Source organism: Sinohyriopsis cumingii, chromosome 14 (genome assembly GCF_028554795.1).
Source record: "Sinohyriopsis cumingii isolate HCF-2022 chromosome 14, ASM2855479v2, whole genome shotgun sequence".
Lineage (NCBI taxonomy): Eukaryota > Metazoa > Mollusca > Bivalvia > Unionida > Unionidae > Sinohyriopsis > Sinohyriopsis cumingii.
The window spans coordinates 111,630,795-111,638,649 of record NC_142974.1 but is presented as its reverse complement, the minus strand read 5'-3'; positions in this window follow the sequence as shown (position 1 = coordinate 111,638,649).

Here is a 7,855-nt window from a genome sequence, read left to right as displayed (position 1 = left end):
TACAAAAGAGAATTGCACTCCGCAGAGTCGTCGCCGTAAACATGAACGAAATATGGTCAGTTGCTCTCGTCGATATGAGAGATCACTGCGCGTATAGCGATAGTTTCCACTATCTCGTGACGGTTATCGATGTCTTTAGTACATATGCTTTGGCCATTCCTCTCAAAAACAAAAAGGAGCTTTTCTACTGGCACTGGGTCATATCACAGGAGAACGAAAACGACATAAACTCTGGGCAGATCATGCGAGCGAATTTTATAACAAGACCGTCCCAGACTGGCTTAAAAAAAATAACATAGCTTTGATCAGCACTTATAAATCTCTCAAGGCCGCGGTCATCGAACGATTTAGCCGGACTTTCAAAAATCGCACGTGGAAGATATTCACCATAGCTAATTCCAACCGATCCTAAGATTTTCTTCCATACCTCGTGGAGCACTAAAAGCATCGAAACATTCGAATTACTGCAGCAGAATCCTCCTCGAAGGATCAGAAATAACAGGTCACAGAGGCCTTTCTTAAAATCCAAATTCAAACCAGAGAATCGCGTCAGAATTAGCGGACAAAAATCCACCATAGAACGAAAGGATACACAATCAACTGGACCGAGGAAGTCCTCGTCGTCAATGGTTTTCAGTAAACCATTCCCATTACCTGCACACGCAAAGATTATTCAGGAGAACCCATCCAAGGGTCTTTTTACGAGCAGGAATTACAAACAGAAAAGACAGCCAGAACATCTTCCGAGCTATCACTCAGACCTAATTTATCCATGTGCTAGAGAAACTAATTGATTGTATTATTGCATATAATTCTGCCAGTGTTCATGTATTTGCCAATACATATCACTGTAGGACATATTCCGGCCTTCTTTTATTCAAGTAACTATTAAGCCAGTAGACCTCCACTGTCGAAAGATCAACTCGCCACGGAAACGTCGCGAAAAAGTCTGCACACCGAGACACTTCATTGGTCGATTTTGTTCTTGCTGTTACGATTACTGCTAATAATGATGACGAAAATGTGTGTGTGTGTGTGTGTGTGTGTGATTTTGGATTTGTAACGTAGCTTTAAAAAGTTTTCAGTCATATGACTACGATCTCTGCAATGTGGTAGTTTATAGTGATGTCTATCACTGTGACATCATTTCGCAGACATGTAGCATGATGTTCCATCCAGTCACATTATCCTGACACCAGACCGACCAGTCCTCACACTAACCTCATAATGATGAGCGTCAAGCGAGGCAGTTGTTAGTACCATTATTATAAGTCTTTGGTATGACTCGGCCAGGGATCGAACCCAAGAACTCCTGCATCCGAGGCGGACGTTCTAACCTCTAATCAAAAATCCAAATCATACCCACACACAGCCTCACTCGCAATCCAGAGGTATCTGATTCAATACCGTCTCAGGCAAGCCCGGGTCTTCTGTCTATCTACCACCATGGGAAAGACACTTAACTCCCATGTCCTCGGCTCGATAAATCCAATAATGTCTTTAAAATGCGGTTTAAATCCACGGAAAAAACAAAACAATGCAAAACGCGTGGATACACAGGCGGTGTAGCTCACGTCTTCATACCTTGCTTGTTTCTTTGTGAGTATCCTTTCAGTGTTTCTTTAAATGTACACTCCAGTGCTTTTATTTGAAAAAAGCCCTATTTGACAAACATTAGAAGACAATTTTTCTAAAATTAGAAAATATACAGTTTATCCAATATTATAAAAGTATTTCCTAATAAAAAGAAATTAGTTTTCTTAAAAATAGTATTAATTAATTATCTGACATGAGATATTAATTTTCTAATAAAATCAGATTATTAAATAATTTTTGTAAATGCCAGAACACTATCTTTCCTAACATTAAAAAAGAAAACTTATATTTGAACACAACATAAATATGAAGTACTAAGTCGAAATTACAGATAGCAACATCGCAATTATGAAATCCAAATTAGCAGCATCATAATTATGAAATACAAATTAGCAACATCGCAATTATGAAATACATATTAATAACATCACAATTACGAAATACAAATTAGCAACACCACAATTATGAAATAAAAATTAGCAACATCGGAAATGTGAAATACAAATTAGTAATGTCGCACTAGTGAAATAATCACAGCAAAACAAATCTTGTATAGAACGTATAAATATTTAGGTGAACTACTAATCTGTTTTCCTATATAGTATATGTTCTGCAACAAAATATCCATTTCTTTCTTCTTCTTTCTAGACCCATATCTTCTAAGCAGACAAGTACAGGCAAGGTGGAAACCTTTGTCTGTTAACTACAGAAAGTTTGCAAAAAGAGTAGTTTGAATGGACATTATCTCAATCAAGAGCGTAAGTCTGAAAGTGTAAACATTTTTCCTTTCTTTCAACGATAAGAAACTATGCCACAACTAAAATGTAAAAATGGCGAATAGACCAAGTATTGCCTTGAACTGATCTAGTGATCTAATACAGTCAGCACCTTAGTTTACGGAACAAATATTTTTCCGGCTGTGGGTTTGAGACTAGGTTTGAGACATTTCAAGTCAATCAAAGACAATGCTTGAAAAGAAAGGTTCTGTGACATTTGTTGGCACAAAATATTGGACTCAAACTCAAGTTGTCACCCGCTATGATCATTTACGCATTAAGTTTCTGACGATGATAATGAAGAAAGAATAAAACACGAACAAAATATCCAGATTTCCATATATTTTTGTGCTTAATCGCCACCTTATATATTTTGTGAATAAATATTAAGTACCGTTGTTTCAATAGAAAACTGGGAGCAGAGGTAGCTCAGTCGGCAGAACGTCAAACTACGGTTTCTTCGGTTTCACGCCTGGATTTCACCGTTTCTTTGGCAAGGCACGCGACGCCATCAGCGCTGATAAGACTCTGATTGACCCGAGCGAGATATGGATTGATCCGCCATCTGGAAACTCTCTCGGCGGGTTAAAAAAAATAATTAGTTTGCCTGGATAGTATGGAATCAGAACGTCCGCACCTACCTTTGAAACCATTATCTAATTACAGGCTTTAATTTTTAAACAAAGGACATACAAGAGTAATAAAATCAAACGGGAAGTTTCCATATGAGGAACTTTCTTGCACAATGTACAGTCAAATGCGTGTATAAAGACCATGTAAAATTAGTATTGACAAGCAAATAGACTTTTTATCAGGAAATATATACTGTTTATTTATTAATAGTTCCCGTGAGACGAGGTCTTTACACGCAGCTGGTCGCTACATACAATGTGGTTGTTAAAACAGGTTGACAACAGTTTCCCCCGAGAAAGGAGAGAATTGTCTCAGAAGAACTGCACATAACCAGATGATGACATATTGTCCTGCAACAATATACCATCAGTGGCTAGAATGCACCAAATTTCAATAAGCTGAAATGGCGTGCGCAAAAATGCGATACAATATTTTCAATTATAAACGGACTCAATGATTTATGAGGAGTCAATGAGATTTAGGTCAAAACTTTGTATGTCTTTCCATGCGCCACCTTTCTACTTTCATTTATCACCAAAAATTGCAAATGAAGGAAGCAGAAATACGATCATTTTTTTACTAGTATCACTTTTGTGTATCTGAGCTTAGTTTTTCTACAGGCAGCCCATATATGCAATTCACCATTTCTCATCACTACTCCCCATCCCCCTCATCCATTTTCACATCACTCTTTCGCCGCCATTGTCCTCCAAAACATGGAAGAATAAAATTAACTCAGTAGAGAACCCCTCTGGCTACAGATCAAAACTCTTTTCGCAGTCAAGTTGACCATAAAATAAAAGTGAATGTTCCGCAAAAACACCTAAGCGTAAGATTAGGGTCTTAAGTGGAATTCTCGTGTGAAGTTTACTCCCTTGTTCATTTGTATATATATAAATGTTAGTTATCGATCTTAATGCAAAACATTTATCGAAATTGTTATAGGCTGTAGACAGCTATGTGTTTCGATTAAATTTTAGGAAATGCACTTATGATTCATACATCGCAGATTTGTTCAGAAGGAAGGATCAACAACTGACTCAAATGTCATTGCGTGCGAAACTCGTTATTGACCGTATCCTTATCTTCAGTGTAAGAATGAACAGCGGACATGTGACTACACAGGTTTACGAGAACTAAAAACGGTCTTGTGAATGAAGTAAATTCTGACCTTTGTTGATATGCCGAAGATCTATATTGGTTGATTATGTTGAAAGTTTTCTGATAAGAACAGGTCTGGCTGTAAGTCTCGACCTTCAGGTACAATAGGAAACCATTTCTCTACTGCTAGTAGTTCATCCTACACACCATAAAATTACTATTATTTAAGTTCATGAAGGCACATATCACCCTAATTCTGCCAGTGCTCATGTATTTGCCAATACATATCACTGTAGGACATATTCCGGCCTTCTTTTATTCGAGTAACTATTAAGCCAGTAGACCTCCACTGTCGAAAGGTCAACTCGCCACGGAAACATCTCGAAAAAGTCTGCGCACCGAGACACTTCATTGGTCGATTTTGTACTTGCTGTTATGATTACTGCTAATAATGATGACACGACAGTGCAGGGTCGACATACTTATGGCGCTAACCCATTCCTTTGTTCCTGACTTACATAGTCGCGTGCAGGCAAACGTGACAACCTCCCCCCCCCCCCCGCTTGAGAATAAAATCGGGATTTTATTCCCACAAAATTACTTCAAATGCAAATGCGCGTTACTACACGTAATAAAATAGCAAAATTATAGCGACACTACACTCTGACTACGGACACGAATATACACACAACAAACGGTTATCTACAGAGCGATCTATGACATTTCAGCGCTCCTACTCATGAAATCAACGCATACATTCTCGGTTCCTTTCACGTATCTAATCTGCATCTGGTACTGCTGTACGAACAGCGACCATCACATCAAGCGTCCATTAGACAATTTCGCCTGCGCGAGATAGGCGAGAGGTTGGTGGTCAGTTTCCGATATGAACTTGCGCCCGTACAAGTACCGCTCGAACCGTGATATTCCAAACACGATTCCGAGGCATTCCCTCTCCGATACAGAGTAGTTCTCGGCAGCAGACAATTTCCGACTGCCGTACGCGACATATACCGATTCCCGTGCGACGACGCGGCTTTTATCGGTCCGATCAAGTCCATCGCGACGCATCAAAATGGTTCATCGATAAGGAGGTTACTCCTCAAGGGGACGGGTCGGTGATCCTTTTTCGGTGCCATTCTCTGACACTTGTCACAGGAGAGACAGAATCGCTTGACATCTTCCTGGACCCCTGGCCAGTAGAATTCTTTGATAAGACGGTCACGCGTCTTGGCAATTCCCATGTGTCCTCCCATGACACTTTCGTGCGCAAGTTTTAAAACTTCGCCTCGCTTCTCTTTCGGCACGGCTTGTTTAAAGTGTTCGCGGCCTTTCCTGGCGTGGCGATACAAGACCCCCTTCTTGTAAGCAAACTTCACCGCGCCATTCGGAGTTTCTTCTCCGTTCCTTCTGCAGCTTATTTGTGCAACTGCGTCAGATTTGCGTCCTCCTGCTGCAGCTTCCTCAATTCGGCCAGAAGAACTTTACTTACCGGTGTCGACGTAACTTCTATCGGCATCGCCTTCGTCTATCGACTCTTGGACCTGGTTTCCACAGCACTCACCGGCATCGGTGTGCAGGTTTCGGGGTTCGGTTTTGGCAGCACATAACGACATCCCAGTATGACGTCATGTGAGAATAAAGCCAAGCACGCAGCTTCAATTTTTCCCTTCATGTACGGTGAATCGAGGTCGATGACAGCCACTGGCAATGAGTCACGCGCGCTGTTCGCGTACTGTACTTCAATTACCTTCCCTGTGTAATCCTCAGGCTTCACGTATTTCTTGTCGACAAGGGGGGGGGGGGGGAACGCTACAACCAGTGTCATACAAGATGGTGGCACCTTCTCCGTTGACAATAGCAGACGCAATGTTTGCTGGTTTAAAGCTTGCCACCGGCTCGCACTTCTTTCTAGCTACGGCATTCACCTGGGTCTGCCTGCCCCTGGGACAGTCCTGGCAAAATGTCCCAAGCGTTTGCAGTTGTAATACGTCAGCGGCCCTCGCCGACCTGCAAGGCCCGTTCTCGCGGGTGAGGCCTGTCCTGGTCTATGGGTAGCATCCTTGCCTAAGGATCCCCCTCCGACCTTCCCGTCGCCCTGACGGTTACAAACAGCCGGCTCTCCCTCACCCACCCGCGCGTGATTCAGTGGGTCGGGGTCGGTCCGCACCCCCGGAACCTCCACTCTTCGAGTGAGCCTGCTCGTATCTCTCCGCCATGCTTAAGATCTCTTCGAGCGTCCGGTGCTCTCTCTCTCTGCTAGAGAGACTGTCATCTCGCGACGGTAAGTACTCAGAACATGCTCCTTGAGTATGACCTCGCGTAGCCCGGCGTACGATCGTTCGACGTCGGTCATCTTCATCCACTTCTCAAATAACCCACGAAAACGGGTGTGGAATTGAGAGTTGGTTTCCGTTGTCTTTTTCGTCGAATCCCGAAAATGTTTACGGTACGTTTCGGCAGTCAGCCGATAATGGCAAAGGAGGGCCTTCTTAAGCGCGTCGTAGTCGTCAGCATCATCTGCAGCTAAGCTGTGGTAAACTTCCCGAGCTGCACCTTGCAAAAAGGCTGAGACGTTAGTCGTCCAATGCTGCGAGTGAATTTTATAAGCGTCCGCGAGTTTCTCAAATTGCACGAGGAAATCGTCAATGGACTCTTCTTTGTCATTGAACCCCGGCATACTTATCCCATTCGGTGATCGATAAATGGTTGTACGCTCCCTCCAGGAATCGTACTGGGGTCGTCCCTATCGGTGTCCCTAGCCGCTAACCTTACTTTCTCCATTTCGAGAGTGTGAGCCAGTCTGGCCAGATCTTTCTGTGTTTCTCTGTCCGCTGCTATCTTGGCCAGCTCCAGCTCTCTGTCCGCTGATATCTTGGCCAACTCTGTGTCCACTGCTATCTTGGCCAGCTCTCTGTCCGGTGCTTTTCCTGCCTTCCTTTCCTTAATGCTTTCCTCTAAAAACGCTGCCAGGCGATCTCCCTCGTACCCGAGATCTTCCGAGCCTATGGCCCGGTACTCCATAATCATCTGTTTTTCTGTAGCCATTTTATGATATACTTACAGTAAGTGATACCTTGTCTCGACACACTAACAATTGACAGATGTTACCCGTTTCTACCAAATATGTACTTGTTAACACCACTAACTTCGCTGAGGTAAGATAATTTGCTCGATATTTGCTTCAAAATGACTGCAAGCAATTAAAATCTATCATGCATGCAAATATAAACAAATATCATACACAATATGAAAAATCATAAAAATTCAAAATACACAGGATGGAAAATATCTCACAACTATCTCACACTGTTCACTAATACTTCCTAACAAATAAAACTTTAGGTCGTAAAGATAATATTTTTGTCTAATTCATATCCTGACGAAGCGCCCACTGTGAAGTTTTATGTGACCCACTGTTATGCGTTGGGGTGGGATGCTCCCAATATTTATTTGAATTACTGTGGAATTCCCACCGTGGCTCGTTTTTGTAGGAAGGGAAATTAGTGATAGAGAGAGGTAAAGCTCCGAGCCCCCAGTCTGCAATACCGACAATTAAATTATTAAGAATACAAAGGTGAAATTCAAAAGAATAACAATTTAATACAAATTAAACTATATTAATTTCTCAACCAATCTTCTTCCTCTCGACCATGTAACAACCTATTTCATCACGTGATTATATTGTGAGATGGCATTCCCCTGTTCTTGGTTTCTACTCATCTGTGTTTACTCCGCCAATTCCTTTC